This window comes from Marmota monax, unplaced genomic scaffold, assembly GCF_021218885.2.
Source record: "Marmota monax isolate L192 unplaced genomic scaffold, Marmota_monax_Labrador192_F-V1.1 WCK01_AAM20220418_F8-fsc00049, whole genome shotgun sequence".
In the NCBI taxonomy this organism is placed as follows: domain Eukaryota; kingdom Metazoa; phylum Chordata; class Mammalia; order Rodentia; family Sciuridae; genus Marmota; species Marmota monax.
Window position 1 is genome coordinate 2,804,711 of NW_026694221.1, and position 24,268 is coordinate 2,828,978.

General features: G+C 36.2%; 1 pseudogene; it reads right to left on the reverse strand.

The window, feature by feature from the left end:
- Positions 1–2,827: 2,827 nt before the first annotated feature.
- LOC124108120 (spermatogenesis-associated protein 2-like) overlaps positions 2,828–24,268 on the reverse strand; it is a 34,718-nt pseudogene continuing 13,277 nt past the window's right edge.

A 24,268-nucleotide genomic window follows, 5' to 3' on the forward strand; every position in this document is an offset into this window, starting at 1 on the left:
CAAAATTATTCTTGAGCATTGATATAAATTACTCAAACCTTTGAGATCAGAACTCAACTTATCATGATGGCTGTGCTTGAATGAGGAAAGTGCTCTGCTGTATCATCAAAAGGAGTCCTAGTGAACATACTGAGTACTTCAATTAAAGGAACGTAAATTTATTTCTGACCAAAACAAAATGATGCTTTCACGTGTGCTTTATTAGACTCCAGGAGAAAAAAGTAACCAAGTCCTGCAGAATAGATTTTTTTTTAATTTTCATCTGTTATTTTTAGTTATACATGACAATGTAATGTATTTTGACATATCATACACATTTGAAGTATAACTTCCCATTTTTGTGGTTGTACATGATATGGAGTTTCACTGTTCGTGTGTTCATATATGAACACAGGAAAGTTATAGCTGATTCATTCTACTGTTTTTTTGTCAGGTTGATAAAGGTGGCTGAGGAACAAAGCTCCAAGAGCCAGAGAGAGAGAGAGAGAGAGAGAGAGAGAGAGAGAGAGAGAGAGAGAGAGAGAGAGAGAGAGAGAGAGAGAGAGAGAGAGAGCACCAATCAGGCGCCAACAGAACTGCCTGTCAATCGGGTCTCCTGGCCAATCCTGGATCTTAGACAGCTCCCACCACCACCAATTCCAGTAGGACAAGGGACTCTAAAACCCCCTTTTCTGGTCCCAAGTCCTTGCTTCCTGCCCTAAGCCCAATAAAAATTCCCCTCTGGTCCAGCCTCTTCAGGCTGTTGGTCTGAGGGTCATCCCGGGAGTGAAATCTCAATAAAGCCTTGTTTAGCAGCCTTTTTAAATCTTCCTCCTTTTGGTCCCCATTGCCTGACCATACATTTTTCCCATTCCCATCCCACTCCTTTCCCTTTATTCCCCTTTAGAATAGATTTTTTAATATTAAGTTACTCATGGTAAAATCATACAGTACCAATTTACTCTTTCTACCAAGGTTTTTAAAGTTGTTTAAAAAGTTATTGATTGTTTAAAAAACAACAACACATCCTTTTAAGCAATAAATTTTGCTTGGGTTTTCTTTTTTAAAATGCTATGCAAGCAAGGCATTGTAAAAGTTGGATTCCTTTAAGAAGAAACAGTGGAAGAATTTATATTTGATGACATGGTAAAAACTATAATAGAAATAATGATATCTAAAGCTTACTTGTCAGGAGCTGCCATGGAAGCAGACGCTTTTAAGTCCTGATGCCCGGACACTGACCAATTATTTCCTTCAGTCTGGATAGTGCCATGGAACCTCCCTCTGTATGTTCCCTATATAAGAATAAAGAATTCTGGTGGCTCTCTCTCTTTCCACAGACACTTAAGGTCACAGAGCCTTCTCCAAAATATTGAAAAGTTACTTCTGTGTGTTTGCATGTTTCTTTGTTGTTTTCTTAAGTTATTAGAATAATCAGATTTTATGAACCGAGCATTAGGTCACCAGCTAGGATAGGTGGCGATACTTACCAACAAAAGAACCCTCTCAGAATAGCAAATACTTGACTCTGGACACTTGAGGTCACATTTATAATGGAAGTCATTTTCTTATAAACTTCTAGAGGCAGATAAGAATATTGAAAATGGAAAGGATAGAATGGAAATAAAAGTCAATATTATATGGGCTGGGGATGTGGCTAAAGGTAGCGCGCTCGCCTGGCATGCATAGGGCACTGGGTTCGATCCTCAATACCACATAAAAATAAAATAAAGATATTTTTTAAAAAGTCAATATTATGCAGACATATGCCTTATTTGTTAGCATTTTTTAAGTCTTGGGTCTTTCAAGCAGGTCTTGCTTTTTATTAAATTTATATTGTTTGGGTAATGAACTAGTGATTTAAGATACAGTTAATCTCTTTTTTGGTTATAATTATTTCTTTGCCTATTTAAGGTTTTTTAATTTTTAGATGTTTTGGTGACTCTTTTTAGAGGTTCATCACAATGGCAAATATACTAGGAGTACCCCTTTTAATCTTTACTAGTTATTGTGAGATTGCTGTGTGAGTTAATAAATACATTTGTAAATATATAATTCACAGGGAGAAAATATTTCTGAGTCACAGCTCAGGAATAGCTTGTTGAATTTGTGTTGCAAGTAAGCATTACTTATGATACAGAATAAAAATGAAAAGACAGCAAAAATAACTTTATATTTCCTCATCTTCTTATTGCTACAAAATCCTTAAATGGAAAAACCTTTTTCCCCTCTAGTCCTCTTCCTCCTCCACTTCTCACTTGTCACCTTTTAATATTCATAGAGTACATGGATTATGGATCTGAATAGAGAAATACTTTCAGATGATCATTAGTCGACTTACCTGTAACTTATACTCAAGGATGAGATGCAGTTATAAAATACTTTTGTAATACAATATTATTGTTAAAAGCAAGAATTGACTCTTGTTTTATTTTGACATGGCATGTCCTGAAATAAATATCAATTCAGTATGAATAGGAAAAAAATAAAGAATCCCAATAGAAGTGCCATTCTCTCCCCTACTAGATGACAAATCAGCCATCAGTTAAAACAAGCGAACTTAAGTGAACTCTCATGTGGGTTCAGCCAATTAGATCCCCACCAACACATAGTAAAGTGCAGCTTTCTGCTTCTGATCAATGCATCAATACTACTTCACCAGGAAACCAGGTGTAGCAGGAAGGTGCAGCTCACTTTTTGCAGCAGGGGTCGGTCATAATGGTAGGCACTGACACAGGCATCACAGGAAACTTGAACTCTGGGTGAAAGTGTTCGTAGCACCTGGGCAATTGCAGAAGCCACAGTGGGAGGTGGCCATAGGTGGAGGGATTGGACTTCAAGGTGGGCATCATTTCAACGAGGCACACATCCAGCTACAGAGCATCCTGCCTGTAGGACTGGCCCTGGATTCTGAATCATCTACAGATCCATGTCTTCCTGAGTGGAAAGTATGTGCTGGGCAGCAGGGGTGGAGCCATTGTTGGAGGAAGTTACTGCAAGGTTCATCTGGGGAAGTGGACAAGGTTAGGGGTGAGGAGAAAGAGTGGATGATCTCATCTTTCAGGTCATTCCACCAAGTATGTGGCCACTGCCTCCTTTCATAAGCTCAATTAGGCCTCTTAGGGTAGCTTCCTATTCTCTCAGTAGTCTTACAGCCATCCACTGACCTGGAGGGCTTGGCAACATGAGGCTAGTAGTAGTCCTTAGCTACCCACTCACTGGCGGACCTCTGGAGTACAACACAGGTCATTGACATGATCAGGAGATCCCTGCCCTTAGCCATCACAGCCCATCTGAACAGTCCTGCATGTCCTCTGTGCTGCTCAAGTATACAACTCAACTTCCAGCTCCGAGCAGCCTTTGCTCTTGATTTATGAGTGGATTTGCAACTGCTGACACTCAACCTTGACCAGAAAGAGCTCAAAGGAGACCACTTTCTCCTAATGGGTCTCCACCATCTCCTTGAGCTTATGCATAGCCCCCAACTCAGGTACTTAGCCTGGGTAACTCAGGATGGCTCCAATGTCTTCTTGCAGTAATCAACTTGATGTGGTAAACAAAAAGGGCTGTGTAGGTTAGATGCTTCGGAACTCCTTCTTTTGCAGGTAGAGGAAGAGGTTGATGGCCACCCTCTCCAGCATGCTGTATGTGCAGTACAGAGCCCGCAGGATGGAGGAGCTGGATGATCTGGATATTATATGGGCTGGGGATGTGGCTAAAGGAATCAATAAAAAGGATCATCCTGTACTGGCATATCACTGCCAGGCTTCTTCATATGTAGGGTGGCGTGTGCTTTGCTCACATGCAAATAAGTTATTCTTGTATTTTGTATCCATTGAACTGTGCTTCCCCATCTGATTGAGGAGCTAACTTATCTCTTCCCTGTCTTCTGGGATGGAGGTAAGGACATCACTGAAAACACTGGCATGTTGCCCACTTGGACCAGGGAGTACTCCTTGAGTGCAGCTGAAGGATGCTGCGAAGGCTGCAGGGAACCCAATAATATTTTTAATTTCTTTAATCCATTGCTATTGATGCCTTATAAACCTTCTTAAAACATCTTTCTCAGCATTAGTTAGAAGGTAGTATCCACAAGTAACAGAAAACATGACCAATTGAGATTTCGATTATAATGTATCTACCTTTTATTTAGCCATCCGGAGTAGGTGGACCCAGAATTGATTGAACAGTTCAATTATCAAAAATCCAGTCTTCCTGGGTTTTTGATAATTGAACTGTTTTTTTTAGCATAATGTTTGAAAACATGGGATTTGAATTTTAATTCAAAGGAAGTCTCTAATCTACCCTTCCTGAATCTTCGTAGTTAGTCATTCTCTGTGCGTGAATGAGATGTGTCCTTGTGGAGCCAAGATTTCTGGCAAAGCTCTCATGTATACATCTGTATACAATAGAATCCACAGATGAGTTCAGCAAGGCAAAACAGATGGAGAAGGAAGTAGCAAGAGGATTTTCGACTTGGGTCTTTCTCTTTTAAACACTCCCACCCAAGCACGCAGTAGACTTCTCTCATGGCTCACTGCTAAGACTTGTGCTACATTGTCAGGATTGATGGTCATCATCTATTAAAGTTATGAAATCAGAGAAGGAATGACTACTGGGGAGATAGTTAATAGTGCCTGCTCTACTTTCATCATCTCACTATCTTGCTCTGCTTCAAAACCCTTTCACTGCACCTCGTTGCCTGTCCCAAAGGCTATATAGCCTTCCTTATTGAGACCTTCCTTCATGGGTTAGTCTTCCACTTTCCATGTCTCATTCCCCTGGGCCTCCTCAGTAAATCTATAGTGGTGCCAAACCATGCTATTAGTCATAATCCAAACATGACTTGTACTCTCCTGTTGCTATGGTCTGAATGTGTCACCTCAAATTTACAGACTGAAACTTAATTGCCAGTGGGATATTAAGAGGTGAGGCCTTTGAAAAGTTATTAAATCATGAAGGCACAGTTCTCAAAATTGGAATTTAAAAAAGAGATTGAAAGATTCACCCAATGCCCTTTTCAGCTTTCTGTTCTTTCTGACACATAAGGAAACAGTGTTCCTCCCCTCTGTGGGAGGCAGCATTCAGAGCCATCTTGGAAGAGATACTGAATGCTCAGCAGATCCTGAAATTGCCAGTACCTTGATCTTGGACTTCCAAGCCTTCAGAATGATGAGGAATAAATTTCTACTATTTGTAAATTACCCTGTGTTTGTTATTTTGTTATAGCAGCAGAAATGGACTAAGACACATGCCCTCCTTTCCCCATGTTTTGAAGCTTATGATCCAATTCTCTTCTCTCCCACTTGTAGCCACCATAGCACCAATGCTTCCTGCTCATCTCTATATGTAGAATTAAACCTTTCCTCAAGGGTCTACAGAAAATGTCTTTTCTCCTGAAACACAGTCTGATCCTCTAAATCAGAAAGTCTTTCATTCCTTCATATTCCTAAGGTATTTTGTATTACTTAAATGTTCTTTAGTTACAGGAAAAGGCTATATATTTTCACCTTTATGTTCCATTTATTTCAACTATGCTTAATAATAATAGCAATAATAATAATCCTAAGACTATTGTTTACCATTGCTAGGCATAAATACGTTGAACATTTTATATGCATTACCTCATTTTTGTATCACACTAACCAATAAAGTTGAAAATATTTGCACTTTTACAAATGACTTAGTCAAGGGTAGATTAGTGACTTCCTTTGAATTAAAATTCAAATCCCATGTTTTCAAACATTATGCTATGTTTCTTTAATGAAACACTTTGTAAAGTAGTAAGTCTTCGTGTGTGTGTGTGTTTTACTGGATTTAAACCCAGGCCTAGCAAGAATACATGGTAAGGTAATTGTTCTGCACCTGAGCTACATCCCTATCCCTTTTTATTTTATTTTAAGACAAGTTCTTACTAAGTTGCCAAGGTTGGCCTCGAACTTGTGATCCTCCTGCCTTAAGTAGCTTGAGAATTCAGGTATGTGCCACCACAACCAGTTCATTATCTTTTTGTTTAAAAGAATGAAAGAGTATTTGTATAATTTGGCTAATAAAGATGACCAGTCTGTATAATGTATGCCCTGTACCTACTTCTTTTCTCCTGTTTCTTTCTTCCCCATCCCTTTGTAAATTTAACAAAAACAAAATTGTGTTTTTATGTTGGTTAAAATACCTGAATAGCTAACTTGACCTTTCCCATTTTATCTTAGCTATGCATTATTCTGTCATTAAAAAATGACAAATACTGGAATTAATTGAATACATACTGCCAGTATGTGTCAAGCTGTATGCTAAGTCACATGCTGGGCTGCATCCAACCAAGTCCACAGAAAGTTGTTTAATATATTTTTTAATATTTTTTAGAAGTTGATGAACCTTTATTTTATTCATTTATTTATATGCAGTGCTGAGAATCAAACCCAGTGCCTCACACATGCTAGGCAAGTACTCTACCACTGAGCCACGACCCCAGCCCCAAGAAAGTGGGGCTATTTAAATATATAGTGTTTTTTATTATTCCCTTGGCAATTGGTAGGTCATCAATAAGTGGGTATAGTGGCTTAGTGAGATCAGGTCTCAGAATTGACTTCTCTGCAATTCTCTGGATCTTTTCCTCATGGCTACAATGTGGCTGTTGCAACTCCACACAACTTACCCTCAAACAAACATGTTTAGAGTGGGAAGCAGGGAAATGCAGGGCAGATTTTCTTCTCACCGTGTCATTATCACAGGGAATAAAAACTCCCCCAGAAGATTTTCCAGATTTTTGGATGTATCTCAATGGCCAGAATTGTATCACATGCCTGTCCCTGGTTCACTAGCCCCATCTTCCTTCAGATTAATAATCTTCTGATATTGCAACTAAATTGGGATTCTGCTAGTAAGGAAAAAGGCAAGGGAAATGGGTTCAAGTCAACTACAAAAAGGTCTCCCACATGGTTTTATACATACTTGGGAAAAACAGGATGTGGTTCCTTCCCAGATGAAGTTCCCTCCTAGCAAAGGAAACAGCTATTAAATTTTCTAAAGTTTATACATTGTGATGAGCAATAAAACAAGAAGCAAACAAGGATCTGTGAAGTAGACTGATGTCTGCTCAAGGTAGGGCACTTCTGGAGTGGTTTCTCTGTGAAGTTGATATTTTTAACTGATACCAAAGAACAAAAATGAATCAGCCATGAGCAGGGGGGGAAAATGCACAGAACTAAGTGCGAGACCCTTGGTGAATGCTGGAGAAGATAAGAGAAAGCAAGTGTGACTACTTAGTTGTTAGAACAGAATTGGAGAGGGGTCAAGACTTCTTGCTGGCCACAAAATTCTATTCTCTTCTTTTATACCTCCAGAATGTGTCCAGGTCAATGGAGGCCCAACTATGTTATGTTTTCTGAGGTCTCTTCCTGTCAGAGGAGCAAACAGAATGTCAGTGGCAGTGATGGTTATATTTTGGGGGCTGATGTTTCAGACAGTGGATGTAGCTTCCTTATGCTCTCTTGACCTCCCTTTCTACTGGCTGCTCTCCCTTTGTGGCTAAGACACAGCTTTGGCCATTCATTTGAGGACAGTACTCTCAGATACTTGTTCAGTGTTGCCACAGCACCAGTGAGCGTCACCCAGAAAGAACCATGTTAGAAATATAGACTCTGGAGCCCCTACCCAGACCTACTGAATCAGAAACTCTGAGGATGGGGTCTAGCACAAGCAACATGTGTTTTTCAAGCCCTTCAAGTGATTTTGATGCATGCTGAAGTTTGAGAACCACTGTATTAGAAGAAAGAAACCTAAGTGCCTGAATGTCCATGTGGAACAAAGCTGGATATATGATTGTGGAGCTTAGAAAAATGTTTTGGTGGGAAATGGTCAACTTGTTGTGATACTTAAAGTGATAGGAATGAGTAAGTTAGCCTAGAGGGAGGGATAGAAAAAGAAAGGAAAAAGAGGACCTAAAATTGAGGCATGGGAAACTCCATTCTTTAGAGGGAGGGAAGAGGAGAAGCAGCCTGCAAAGGAGTCTGAGAAGTGGTAGCTAGAAAAATTCAAGGCAAAGAGTGCATTGTTTAAGAAGTTAAGAGCATTAATCTCAGGGAGGAAGTTGAGGCACCCTCTGCTGAATGCAGAAATTCTCCCCTTCTCATTGAATAACACCAGTGCATTTTTGGAGAACTGACCCTGACTCAAGAGTGGGTCTCATGGACTAAAAAATAGTCCCTTCTTTGCCAATATTTGGTTCCACAATGAACATGGGCCCAATTTCAGCCAATTAGATGTAAAAGGAAATATATTAAAGGCTTTTGTGACAATTATTTTTTTTAAATAGAGACCAGTAAAAGGCCTGCTTCAGTCTATCCCATTGGATGTAAATAATATAGCACTAAATAAGTAAGTCCCTCCTTATCAGTGGGGGTATATCCAAGATCCCCAGAAAATCTGTGAAATTACAAATAGTACTGACACACACACACACACACACACACACATACAGGCACATTATAATGTATTTTTTTCTGTATGTGCATACCTATGGTAAACTTTAATTTATCAATTAGGCATAGTAAGAGTTTAACAGCAATAATAAAGTATAACAATTATAACAATAACTATAATAAATTTAGGTGAATGTACTCTCTCAAAATATCTTTCTGTATTGTATTCACACTTCTTGTGATAAAACGAGATAATGCATTGTTTATGTGATGAGATGAAATGAGGTGAATGACATACTGTGATATAACCTCAGGTCACCTCCATAAGGGTTATTTGAACTTACATACCACAATAGGACAATTGACCTCATAACCAAGTTGGGGATTATGTGATCAATGGGTGGGTAGTGTATACAGCATGGATATAGGAGATAAAGGGATAATTTTTGTCCCTAATAGGACACTGAGAGACTATGTGAGATTTTATCACATTATTTATAATGGTCCCCGTTTAAAACTTGTGAATGGTTTATTTCTGGAATTTTTTACTTAATATTTTCAGACTGCATTTGACTCTGGGTGACTGAAACTATGGAAAACAATTATAGATAAGAAAGGCTATTGTACTACTGGCAATCTTTTTTGAGCATGCAGGCACCATTTCAAGATCATAAATTTTCTCACTTGTAAAATGGAGATAATGTAAGTATCTACCTCAAGAAAGATGGCACTGCCACTTTAGACACCAATGCAGAGAGACTGAAGGAACTAACATGGTTGAGATGACAAATCTATCAAACCAAACTTGCTGTTATGTGTATCAATACATTTTCTTGTTGCTTAGTCAGTTTGATTTAGGATTTCTGTTAACTTGTAGCTGGAAGCAGATTATCTGATAATATATACTTTATATACTTTAGTTTTTAATCATGAGAGAGTCACCAACTTATTTCAAATTATTAAGAAAGATTATTTGTATGAAAGTTTGTTCAACTAGTGTTGAAAAGTACTTTTCTAATAAAATGGAATCTGCAACCTAATCATTTTAGGAATAAGCATTTTACTTATCTGAGAATGAATATATATTTCCCATTAATGTATTCTACAATTCAAATTATATTTTAATATTAAAATCTCACTGAAACTAATTGTTTGAATTCTCATTTGGCATAAAAGATGTGAATATTGAAAGTCTATGTTTTATTCTTTTCTTCAATATAAGTAATTGGAGGAATTGAAAATTAGGTCTATGGAAAGAACATCTTGAATGTTAAATATGCAAAATACTATAAAAATAAAGCATATCCACATAAAGTTGTCAAAGGACAGTTCAAGACCCATAATTCAGTCACTACTCTGGACAAAATACTGTTAACGATTTCTCTGGAAATAAATGCAACATCTGCTGGCCCAAGAATTGTAGGGTTAGAATTCCATCTTGCTGCTAATGGCTTATTAATCAGAATTTCTTCTGCATCTTAGGGTTGAACAGTCACAGCTGGATGCAAGCTTTCTCTATAAGGTCAGTAAGATGTTTTGCAATAATCCCAGATTCTCATCTTATTACTAAATTACAACATTTTTCCACCTGTAACATACATTAGTTCTGTAGAAGGGCTTGTTGGCTGGGTTATGTTATATGCCCTCTTACTAGACCAATATTTGCATCCTGGAGGGTGTAGTACTACAGTTAGCGTGCCCTGAGACTCATGTCCTTTTATGTGGCTAAAACTGAGAGTCCCTGTTGTAGTAATTAGTGTTGGTCACCAAATATTTCCACTGTCCTTCCAGGGACATGGAAAAATTGTACTTCCCTGTCCCATTAGAGTAACTTGTAGCCATGTGACTTTGACCAATGAAAGTGAACAGAAATAATAGGTGTAATAATAGTCTTTTTTTATTTTTTATTTATTTATTTATTTTTTTTTAAAGTTCATACAATCTTTATTTTCAGGAGCCCCAAATTGAAACTAATCCAAATGTCCCAAGAAAGAATAAACAAATTGTAACACATTTACGCAACGGATTGCAACTCACAAAAATGTATATACATATATATATATATATATATATATATATATATATATATAAATGATGAATAAATGCAACAGTGCGGATGAATTGAATAATTATGCCAAGTGAAAGAAGCTAGATGAAAAAGAATACATATACTGTGTGATTCCATTAATAAAGATTCAAAAATATGCCAAATAATTTACAGTGGGAGAAGACAGATTACTGATTGATTATTTAAAGCTGGGGAAGGTTGAAGAAAGAGATGGCAAAAGGCTTGGGAACTTTTTTGAGGTAATAGATATGTTCTTCATATTTATTGTAGTGATGATATCACAGTATACACTTATGTCAAAAACTATCAAATTATGCCCTCTAAAAATGTCAAGTTTGTGGTATGTCAATTATACCACAGTAGAACGTCAGTTTTAAACATAAGAATTTGACCTCAAACTATATAACACCATCATAATGACTTAAAAAGAATTTGACCTCAAACTATATAACACCATCATAATGGCTTAAAAAGGCAAGGTAGAAGTAGATTTCTGCTTCACAGAGAAACTAAGCACAAGAATTTTCTCCACTCATGCAATAGAGGACCTCAATCATTCCAACATACATGGAAATTATGTAAAAAAAAAATGCAGAAATATACAAAATTTTCTGTTTGAATCACCTCATTGGTGAAAGGACAATACAATAATAGACAACTGAGTCTTCATTAACACAACGACTTATGCTTTTTCCTTGTGTTAGCTGGCTGAAAATTAAACACATGCCACTGGATCTGGCCTGTCATTCATTCTGTTGCTATTATGGGAGTTCCTGGGCAGCTGGGGCCACAGAGGGCAAAGATGCCAATAATTTATATATCACGTTAAGTATGTGATGACAGAATTCCCAGGCAACTTTAATTTTTCATTCTTTGTGTACTCCAAAAGTGCAAGATAGAAAACGAAAGCACACCAAGTGTGTCCTTTGGGGAAATAAGCAGTAAAGAACATTCCAGATGAATAAAATAAAGATATCGTGAACACATTTCATCTACAACTAAAAATATTTTTAAAATATATGTATATAATCTGGAAAGAGAGTCAATTGTAATGGTTTTGTCTCTTGGGAACAGAAGTAGGAGATGGGGATGATGGGAGAAAGAAGATTACTCCTTGGTATTATTTTTCTACATATTCTTGGAAGTTGTTGTCTACATACTCTTGGAAGTTAAATTTTAAATTAAATAATAAAAGTTTTTAAATGTAATGTAACTATGCCACTGGGATCACCTTTCTCAAGCCAATCTGAGACACAGATCTAGTACTAAGGCTCCCTTCCTCAGATCAGAACACTGCTTCTACAAATCCTATTCAACATAATAAATTGGTATATCACTTGCAGAAATAATTGGAAAATGGTGGCTAGCAACATTGTAATTACAAGTGGTGGCAAGATATAAATTATCAATGCTAATGTGACACCTCCATAACTTTGTGTAAATAATAGGTGTAATAATAGTCTTTTTTTAAAAGGCTGTATTGAGCTATAATTTGCATGCCATAAAATCCACCTCTCAAATCATATGATTCAGTAAGGATTCAGTAAACAATCACACAGTTATGCAGCTATCATTGCTAGTTCCAGAACATTTTTATTTCCCCAAGGAAATCCCATACTCATGGTATTTTCTGTATGAGTTTACCTATTCTTGATGATTTTTATGACATGTGGAGTTTTTTTTGTTACTGTTAGGTCAATGGTGGCGACTTAAGAACAAAGCAGCCAGGGTGGGGGGGTGGGGAGGTGGAGGAACATCAATTGCCTGTCAATCAGCAAGATCTCCTGAGTAATGCCTATCAATCAGCAGGACCCCTGGCCAATCCTGGAGTTCAGCCAACTCCCCTGACCAACTCCAACGGGACAAGGGACCCTAAAAACACCTTTTCCTGTTCCAAGCCCTTCCCTTCCTGCTGTAAGCCCCATAAAAGTCCAGTCCAGTCAAGCTTCCACAGAGTATCTCCTCAGACCCTTCTCCTGTCCATTCTGTCGGTCTGATGGAGTTCTGCCTCGGAGTGATATCTCAAATAAAGCATCAAGCGGCGGTCCTTTTTAAATCTGCCTCCTTTGGTCACTGCCCGCCTGGCCTGATCTGACAGTTACTAGCTTCTTTCATGTTTCAAGGTTCATCTGTTTTATCATGTGTCAGTATTTCATGCCTTTCTATGATTAAACAACCTTCCAACATATGGATGCACTACATTGGGCTAATCTCCTCATCAATTCATGGACATTTGGATTGTTTCTGCTTAAGAGTTTGTTCTAATGAATACTGCTATAAACATTTATAAAGAGGTTTTTGTATGGTCACATATTTTTCAATTCTCTTCTTTATATACCAGGGATATAATTGGTGGGTCATGTGATAGCAATTTTTCTTAAGTAACTGGTAAGATTCTAGGCTCATTTGAGAAAACTGCCAATGAAGCATTTTCCAAAGCACTTATATCATTTTTTTTTTAAGAGAGAGAGAATTTTAATATTTATTTATTTATTTTTTTTTAGCTTTCGGAGGACACAACATCTTTGTTTGTGTGTGGTGCTGAGGATTGAACCCGGGCCGCACGCATGCCAGGCGAGCGCGCTACCACTTGAGCCACATCCCCAGCCCATACTTATATCATTTTTTTGTCTCCACCAGCAATATTTAAGGGATCCCTCTTCTCCACCAGCACTACTTGTTTTCTCTCTTTTAAATTTAGCTATATTTTTGTGTCTCATTGTGATGTTGATTTGCATTTCCCTAATGATGACTGATGTTGAACATCTTTTTACCTCCTTATTGGCCATTTGTATCTTTTATTATTGATTTGTAAGCATTCTTTATATATTCTGGATTTGACTCTCTTGTCAGATAATAAGATAATTTCTTTGATTGCCTTACATTTTTGTTTTCCTGGTGCTGGGGATTGAACCCAGTGCCTTGTGCATCCTACGCCAGTGCTTTACCACTAAGTGTCTTATTTTTTTATAGTGTCCTTTGACTCAAAGTATTTTTTTAATGAAATCCAGTTTACTTTTATTTTGTTGTTCATGTCACATGTAAAAAGTCCTGAGGTCATAAAGATTTATTCCCCTGTTAAGAGTTTTACAATGTTAATATTTACATTTAGCTTTAAAAACTAGGCCTGTGATCTATTTTGAGTTAATATTTGCATATGATGTGAAGTAGTGGTTTAAATTCATTCTTTCTTTTTTTAAACATAACTATCTAGTTATCCCAACATCAATTGATGGAAATATTTCTTTCCTTACGAAACTATCTTAGCCCCCTTTTCAAAAATCAATTGACCAGTGATGTAAAAGTTTACTTCTGGGCTCACAATTGTATTTCATTGATGGGCTTTCTGCCAGTACATATATGCCTCTTCCATGGGAAAGAGTTAAGAGTTAGGGCTGGAGATGTAACTCAGTGTTAGAGTGCTTGCCTTGAGTTCACAGAACCACAAAAGAAGACAGAAAGAAAAAAGCGGGATGGGAGAGTCTTAAGAGCCAATGAATGATTTTTCCACACCTTATTCCTTTGCTTCTTCGCTAATAATTCTCTGAAAAAAAGCTACAATCTTAGTCTGGCCTCCAGAGTGGTGGTAAGATGGAGAAGGGCTCTGAGTGAAAGCATGCTGGGCATACAGTTTGAGTGAGGTTAGATTTTTGTTGGAATTTTCTATTATCTGAAGGTTGTGTACTGGCCCATCTTATCAAATATTGCACTATAAACGACAATTCCACAAAGAGTAAGTATGGAGTCCACAAAAAAAGTCAGGAGAAGGGAGAAGAGAAAGTGTGTTGGACAAGTGAAACCTTAGATATAATTCTAAATCCTCAGGGCTTTGAGCTAGCCATTATTTTGTATTCTATTTCTAGAGGAAGCCTAGGAAAATTGGTTAACTTCTAATATTAACACACAGGACTACTATGTCCTGGATACTGGGGTGCTAATAATTCGGTGTATGAAATAGCATCTCTACCTTCAAAATTTCACACTTTAATTGGAGAGAAGATGCATTGGTACATGTGAACAGAGAGGTCCCCTCTTGCTTAAGAGACAATAAATAAATAGACTAGTTGATCTGGAAAAGAAGAAAATCTTTTGAGAAGTAATTTAAGAAGAATTTGGGGGCTAAGTTGAAAAAGTCTGTGAGTGATGAGTCTTAACTAATATTTTTCAAGGAGTACAGAAATATTGAAAATTTTATGCAAGGAAAATAATGCTTTTGTGAAATTAATCTTATGTCAGTAACATCAGAAGCAATAAAGGCAATAAGGCAGTTCTCATTCTTCACATATGAAATGACCACTAATGGTAGCTCTTTTGTGTATCAGAGTTGCCTTAGCTCACCACTACAATCTTAGAGACCTGACAGTGCCAGTTACAGTAGGCCCTCTCTATCTTCAGGTTTAACATTTGTGAATTCAACCAACTTTGAATCAAAAATATTTTTAAAATATTGTCCATACTGAACATGTGCAGATAATTTTCTTGTCATTTCTCCCTAAATTTTACAATATAATAATTATTTAAATAGCAAGTACAATATAAAAGATACTTTAAGTAACGTAGAGATGATTTAGAGTATATGGGAAAAGATGTCTACGTTGTATACAAACAACACACCATTTTATAGAAGGGATTTAAGAATTCATAGATTTTGGAATCTGTGATGCAATCAGAAATCAATCCTTCACAGAACCATTGAACGACTCTAAGTTACTACTGTCATTTTCTAAACTACAAGCAAACTATGTGAATATTGAAGTTTTCTGTGTTGGGTATTATAGTGGCAGTATGTTCAATAATGTAAGGTATTAAAATGGTCAAAAATACACAGAAGGTAAGCTTTAAACTTTTGGATTCTTCAGTCTTACAAACAGACTCCAGAGACAAATGGTAGAAATTAATAGTGAAGGCATTGAAGAATCAACCATCTGAATGTGGCTATTATAAACTGTTCTGAGGGAGAGTTAGCAAATATTTTCCCAATTGCCAATCCTAAGAAATATGCAAATAGAATCCATGTAAGTGAATGCAGCAGTGAACCTGTGTCTCTGTTAATCTACAGAAAAATGAAATAAGCCGATTTTAAATTTCTGAAGGAGTCTTAAACCACCTGCTAAGTTGTAGAATTTAGTTTTTAAGATGAATACTTGGCAATGTGACACTTCTTTCATAGCTTCACTTGCTATTTTAATAAATGTTCACAAAGCTTTGGTTCCATTTTTTGAAGTGGAAATAGCTAACTGCTACTCAAACAACAAAAAATACAACTTTAAAAAAAAAACTATCTAATGCCACCAAAATGTAAAAATGTATTTATAAATTTTAAACTTCTGCATTGCTTCTAAAAAATGTTTTAGTAATTACATCATGGTCTTAACATATAAATAATCTATGCAAAAATTATAAATTTAAAGTATTCCTCTATACTCCAAATGTGAACAAATACTTTCAATGTTATCATAACAATGAATCTTACTGCAGCAGGCTACATATTTTCATTATAACAGTTTTCAAGCAAATATTTGGTTATTTTTATAAGCCACAAATCTGGCTGAAAGAGAAAATGATGATAATAACAAAAACTGTGCAAACCACAAAGTATATTTGTTGCTACCTTTCCAGATTGGAGATAACAATAAACTATTGCATGAAACTTTCCCTAATTTGTTGATTGAATTTACATAGAATTTTTTTTCCTCTGAATAAGTCAATATATTAAAATAACTTTCAGTAAGCACTAATTAGTATTAAGTACCTTATCAATATGTAATAGGCGAGATTTGTGTTTGAGTCAAGTGCAACCTTAGTAGATATTACTTCAAAGAGAGGCAATGAGGGATGAGACACAGAGATGGAAACAACATGTAGAAAAAAGAAAGAAGAACCTTTTTAGCTCCTGTCCCATAGGATAATCTCAGAATATAGTACTTGCTGTCCTGCCTTGAGGTACTGGGAAAAACTGAACTGGAAGAGCTTGAAGGCTGACAATGACACAGGAGGAGGTCTGAGAAGGCCCTGTTGTCTTTCCCATGCAGTCAAAACTCTACCTTTCCTGCAGAATGCTATAGTCTCACTTTGTGATTCAATCTAGTTTTTGATTCCAGATGACATGGCTTTAATATCAGTTTAGTGAGTAATGCGAGTTAAGTGTCTTTGAATATTTGAGTTTAAACCTAGGTTCCTTAAAGGTAAAGAAACTAGCTGGACACTATGATGCATGCTGTGATCCCAGCAACTCTGGAGACTTGAGACAGGACAATAAACAAATCAAAGTCACTCACACCAAATTAGCAAGACTCTGTCTCACCCACATCAGGCTCCCTGCGGTCAGGTCCCCACAATGTACAGATGCCACCTTCCTGCTTAAAGCCCTCCTGTGGTCTCCACCATACTCAGAGTAAAACCCCAACTCTAAGCCAGGCTGCGATGGCTCTCTGGAACCCCAGTTACTTGGGACGCTGAAATGGGGGGATCACAAGTTTGAGAACAGCCTGGGATGAGGCCATGTCTCAAAATAAAAAATAAAAAGGGCTAGGGGGTACAGCTCAGCGTTAGAGCACCTCTAGCATGCACAATGCCCTAAGGGTAAACCCCAGTGCCATCCCCCTCTCCCCAGCAGGGAAAAAATAAATAAACAGGAAAAAGAAAAGAAACTTGAGGGCATCACAAGAAATTATAAGACTGTACCCATTTGCTGGCTCAAGGAAGTTGAGGGTGTAGCTCAGCATCCCTGAGCATCCCTGGGTTCAATCCCCAGTACAAATAAATAAATAAACAAATATTTATTTATTTATTTACACACACATATATACATATTCATATATATATTCACACACATATATGAAACCAAATAAATAATAAATAAAATTTTTAAAAGGTAAAGAAAGTGAGACCTAGTACACTAAATACTAGCAAGTCAGCTGATTATGAATGGAACAGGAAGTGGACACAATATTTCCTTTAAAGCACTCCAAATTCTACCTAATTTAAAATTTAAATTAAAAGGAGTTGAAATCTAAATAAATTTACTCTTTTCCTTAGTCATTGCCTGAGAAAAACAACAATAAAATTTGTTTCACTGCCAAAATCACCTAAAGGAAAGATACTATGATAAGCAGAAAGAGAAGAAATTATTTCTATATACTTAGTAATGAAGCCTAGACTTGAATCAGGTTTTAATTACAAACTAGTCAGGAAAATGTTATAATCTGATTCTAAATCTCTTCATCTGAAAAATGGGTAAAATAATTACCCTTTCTGGTTAATAAGATAGTGTTAGGACAAAAATAAAAGTAAAAGCAGGTATACAAAGTGCTTTGTTAGTTAAAATGTGTTTAAAGTAAGTGCAGCAGTGTGATTTCAGTGATTTTAGTAGCAATGCCTTGAACCTTTCCATAGGAAAGGAATGCAAATAGCCAGATAGGAAAATCTCACTCACTAAACCCCACTGGCCAAAAAAAAGAAAGAAAGAAAGAAAGAAACTGGCACAGCTTTGATAAAATGATACTCCAGGGAAAAGACAGACATGAGCATCCACACTCCAGAAAATGTTGCTAAGGAATAGTTGATATTTGTATAAAGCACGAATACCTTAGTCAGCTTGGTATGCTGTAACAAGTACTGGGTGGCTTAAACAACAAATTTGTATTTCTCACAAATCCAGAAGTTGGAAATCCAAGGTCAGAGTGACTACAGGGAACAATTCCTATCCCAGGCTTCTTACTAGTTTAGACAGCCCTCTTCTTGCCCTGGAAAGAGAGTTAGCTGGCTCTCTGGCCTATTTTATATTGGAATATTAATATAATCTCATTCATTTCATGGTGTAATTACTCTTAAAAGGTCTCACCTCCAAATACCATCACATTGGGATTAGGGTTTCAATATTTGAATTTGGGAAGGGGGACACAAACATTCAGTCCATTGAAATGGACATCTTTTAAATGCTACCAAAACAATTATTTCTGTAAAAAAAAAAAAAAAAAAAAAAAGGACTACAAAACAGAATTATATATGAGTGTTGTAAATACAAAACACAATGAAAATACAAAATACTAGCTGGCAGACTCAATTGAAAGAAATAAAAGATGGCTGAGTGAAGAGCAGTGAAGAGCACTTGCCTGACAAGTGTCAGGTCTTGGGTTTGAACCCTAGTACTGTGGGGAGGAGGAGGAAGAGAAGGAGGCAAAGAGGGGGAGAGGAGGGGAAGGAGAGGGAGAGGGGAGGAGGAGGACAACCAGGACTATGATGAAGAGGAGAAGAAGGATAAAGAGGAGGAGGAGAAAGGGGAGGGAGTCAGGCTGGGATTGTGACTCAGTGGTAGAGTGCTTGTCTAGTAAGGCACTGGGTTGGATCCGGGCACCACATACAAAATAAAATAAAGGTTAAAAAAGGTGAGGGGGGAAGAGGGGGAGGATACTAGAATAAAAAGGTAAAGTCATTACTGAAAAAGATGAACTGATAAGAGAATAAAGAAAAAACAGACACTGTGGAAATTCATGGGAATATTGGAATAGAAGAAATAGAAACTGGGAAAAGAAAAAAAATAAGGAGTTAAAAATATATTTTGAGGGAAAGGCATTGAAGGACATTTTAGAAACATTTCAGCACAACAGAACTGAAGAAGTAGGATGTCTTTAGGACCTTATTGAGAAGGTTATTCAAGGATAAACTTCATTAGCAAGAATAACTAGGGAAACAAGAGCAAAAGAATTTGCAATAAGAATTAAGTACATCACAGTAGAACAAAGACGCCCAACAAATAAAGAGATTAAGGGTGACATAAAGTCAACCTTGTGTGTGCTCCCAGTTTAGAAATTAATTATTTGCTTCTTAGTCTTTGTCTATGATAAAGTGTAAAAGTACCTAATGCATTGGGAGAGTTGGGAGAGAAAGAGGAGGATTATCTCATCTATAATATCTAAAAGTCACAAGGTATTATTTAAAGTTGATAATGCTGGAAATAAAATAAAATTTAACAAACCATAAGTAATATAATTTTATTGACTTATAACAAAAAGAGACAAAGTGACAAAGGGAAACAGACTCGAGGAAACATTCCAATATTATCATTGGTCTTCTTATGGACTATTAGTACCTAAATAAGTAAAGGTAAATAGAAAAATAAAAGTACAGGTCTTCTTAAATATTAAAAAATCACATACACAAAACAGCAACTGTGGAAAGACTTAAAAATAGCTGTCATTAGGAACATAACCTAGATTGCTACGACAAACCTAAGGCCAGACATATCTATTATATCAATAAATGCAAATAAGTTTGCCTCACCTACAAAAAGAAAAATAATTTTCAGATTCAAGACCAAATGAAAATGAAACTTGATTCTGCATGTGGGAGACACATTTTAAAACTTTCAGAAGAGTTGAAATTATAGTAGTTCTTGAGATATCAATATCAGATAAAGTAGAATTTGGTGTAAAAAGCATTTTATAACCAATGTCCTCTGTAATGCCAAAGGGGACAACTGACAACAAAGATATAAAACTCATGAGTAATCCATGCACCAAACAATAATTCAGGATACTCTTTCATCTCCAAATTCTTAATTTAATCACATCTGGAAAATCCCTTTTGCTATGTATGGTAATGTATTTATAGGTTCTGAATTTAGCACATGGACATTTTGGGGGGGGGCACCAAAATTCAGCCTCCCACAGCATTTATTATTGTTATATCAGATAAGCCAGGAAATATAAATATTATTTAAATATAAATGCAAAATTGAGACCAGACTTTAAAATTGAGACCAGACTTTAAAATTTTAATACCAAAGGACTAAAGTTGCATCAAAAGAAAAGTTATTAAAATACTTGGTAATAAGATTATGTGCAGTCAAAAATTATTAGTTTATGTCATTCAATTAAAGAGAAATTATAAATGCCACTTTGGTTTAAAGCCAAGGTTTATCTAATCCATTTACCACCTAGGATAGTTTGCTTGAGATTTTAACTTCCTATAGTATTAGACTAGATACTCACACACTCTTCAAGTCTCAATCATTTAATTTTTAATTATTTCTTCTTATAAATACATACATGGTTTAAGATGTTAGAAAAGTTGAAAGAGTATATGATGACAAGTAAGTCCCTCACTTCCTCTGTCTTCAAGTTATGCCAGTTCTTCCAGATGCCACAAGTCACTAGTTTTCAGTGGTTTTTGTTTAATCTTCTGGAATTACTTGATCATTTTGAAGCTTCCCCACCCCCCACCAATCCCCAAGGCAATAGAAAGTTAACCCCTGTATTCTTTCTTATTTATAACTCTATCTATACCAATTAGATGGCCTTTAGAAATAATTTCTCTCAATACATGAGACCATTTATTCAACTCTTTTTGGTGTTTACTATCTAATAAAGTATTTGTGGCATGATAATTTATATATAGCTTTTGGTATTTAGTTTCTTTATCATACTTTAATTTTATCTTTATCACCCAAAGGAAGTAACTGTCATTTGGATGTCAAAGCATGGGATCTCGAGGCAGCACCTTGACTTAAAATTTGACTTTTTCAACTTTAAATTGGTTGACTTCGGGTAAGTTAATTGGTTATGTTTTTTTCCTTCTTCATGAGCAAAATGGGTATGGAGTTAAATGTTCCATGAAAACTGTGATACTTGCAAAGTAATTAATAAACAATTATATTTATGAAGAATTCCAGTACATGTGTGAGGATTATCCTCTTGTTTTATTTATCTTAGTTGCTAGTGATTACTATTTTTCTACATTTAACAAGTTTTCTCAATATGGGAAAAGGAATACTGGCTTGTAATTCTCAAAATAACCCTGGGTAATGTTATAATATTTATTATGTGTTATGGCTTGTGACAGTTAGTGTTCATTGAGCATTTATTGCCTACTGAGCTCTGTGCTAATGTGTTCTTGTCTCAACAAGACTTTTGAGCTTCACAAAAACCTTTGAAACAGATGGTGTTATTGTCATCATCCTCATTTTAAGGATGGAAACCTAAGGAGGAGAGAGGTTGAATCACTTCCCCAGCCAGTTAGGGACAAAGCCAAGATTTGAATCTAGGCAATTTAAGACCATTGTCCATACACTGAGTTACCAGGTAACATTATCTCCTGAGGACAGTCTTTCCTGTACCATTTCACTGATCTTAGGGTTTCCCTCTCTCATTATTATATTTTTTAAATAAAAAAGTAAACTTGTGATGTACCAGGTAGGTTCATAGGCAGTAAGTGTACAAAGATACTGATAAGGCAGTGTGACTACCCAGAGACTGATCCTGCCAGCCTCAGCAAGATACAAATTCTAAAGAATAGCACTATTAACTTAAGGACTACTAACTTGATGTTAGGGCATGAAGTTTCTAATATTTGAAATAATATCACTTTCATTCTCTTTCAAAAGGAAATATGGAGGTGGGAAATTCCCTCACATCTTTCTCTGACTGAAGAAAACAACTGGCTTCTAACAACACCAATTATAAAAATCAGAGAATTGAGTAATTTATTCTAATATAAATGTGTCTTTAAAATTTATCCACATTAAGTATTGTCATCATAAGTGTTTTATAACACTATCCTCTTCCTGAGTTCACTATAGTTTGCCTTGACCTATATCTATCCCATTGGATATAATTCCCAACATTCCTGACATAGAGATTGGAACTCCAGATCTCTTAAATCCTCAATCTTGCTTTGGTCAAAACTCCTATCTGGTTACTTGTGAGGTGCTGTAGATGGACATGAGATTTCAGAGAATTCCTTGGAGTTCTAGTCCTTGGTCTTCTTTAATATGCTAAAAGCACTCAGACTACCTGCTGGCACTTCACCTAAGAATCAGAGAAAAAAAGAAAGCCTTATTTTTAAGAACTGGAGAGGGGCTTGCTTATCTTCTTTCTTTTTCCCTAGCCTATCATCTGCTAAACCTTCCAAAGTTAAGGTATCCCCTAAAAGAATTCTTCTGGTAGATAGCCCTCTGTTAGCTCTTAGAAATCCCAGTACTCCAAAGGACTACACTGTTTAACTTGGGGTAGGTGAGGCTCCTATCCGGAAATACTTTCTGCCTCGATACCCTAGTCACAATGAAGGGAACAGAGTGAATAAAACCAGCCTCTACCTTAGGAAAGGAGGCAGATAGTATCATTAGAATTCTATTGGTTGTGGCTTTGTAGTGTCCACTAAAATGTCTTCCCCTAATACCAAGAGCTAGGTTTGGCATACTTAGGATTTCATTCTGTCCTTGACACTTTTCACTAGTTGGAGCAAATAGGGCTAGGACAGAGCTCTGGTTCTCATAGAAGTTAGTATGCCACTGACTCTTCAGTGTATTAAAATTTTCGAATGTCAATTGCTATTCTTCACATCACTTTACTTGTGTATGCATGGTTTTAAAATCTTAGGCTCTTGGCCCATTAAATACTGAAAACTTTGATTTCTGAACTGTACTCAGGGTTTTGAGAACCGTTTGTTAGTCGCAGTATTTTGATATCCACCAGAGAAAATATCTGGTCCTTGATGGAACAGTATCATTAACAGAAGCAGCCATTATAACAGAAGTACAAACTGTTATAAATGAAGTCACTGCCATGAAATAATACGATGTATTCTTTTTCAGTGAATTCTGTGCACTCAGTCAAGCTGAGACTTCCTTGATTATATACAGGGAATGCTTTCAGAGAACCACCAGCTGGGTTTTTTTCCATGTTTTAAAAGCTGCTGTGCCATAGCATTCCAAAATAATACAGGTTAATACCACCTACCAACCAAATTTTTGACACAACATCCCTTTCCTTCAAAGCTTGAAATGAAATTGATTTTCACTGCTATTTCATTTTAACTTGTAAGCCTCATGAATAACTACTCTAAAATAATTTCAACTCAGAAATATTCAGGAACTAGTGAGAAATTGATAGTGAATGTTTTTGGCTTAGGTAAAAGATATTGAATAAAAATGTAAAGGAACAACTTGTGTTTAGATGAGAAGAAACATGACAAGGAAGCAAGGAGCCAGAAATGATTCTCCATCATAACCAGAGTAGTTTAAAACTTTCTTTAATTCAGTGGGCTGAAACTTCAAACAAATGTTTCACTACCTGGGTAATCTGCAGAAATTATAAATTTGATCCTTATGTGTTTATTCTTAGAATGCCAGTCATTGATTATGGCAATATGATACTAAACATTTTGATGAAATATTTTTAAAAATTCAGCAAATCACATAGGTATTTGGAAACCTCTGAATCATAGATGTGATTTTATACTTTGCATTCCATTAGAATTATATTGATATTTATTTTGAAGGCATATGTGAATCTTGATTTTGTGTATCCTGCAGTTTATACAATTTGGGGTTGTAGGGAGGAAGTATTTTCTCTCTCTCTTTTTTTTTTTCCTTTGAGTAAAGTGACAGAATTTCTTTCTTTTGTTAAACAGAGAAGAAGAGCAGCTCCAAGAAGAGAGGGATCCCAAGTGGGTTGCCCAGGAGGAAGCTTCTTTAAGAAAAGAAATACAAAATTATGCATGTAATATTTGGTCAGAAAGATAATGGAAGTCACAACAAATCACAAATCTCAAGAGGCTGAAAAATATCACAAAGATCTTAAAATCTAGAAAATTAACAAAATGCTTTTAATCAATGAACTTCATAATAAGTCTCTATCTAACACTTTTTTCCTTATACTTTTTAGCTGCATAATCATGGATTATCTTTTCCTATGACAATAATTTCAGAATATAATTTTTATTCTAGGGAATAGGAAGATAATTCAGCATTTCCTCTAACATAGGTGATTTAAACTTGCTTATTCTTATTACAAGTTTAGGA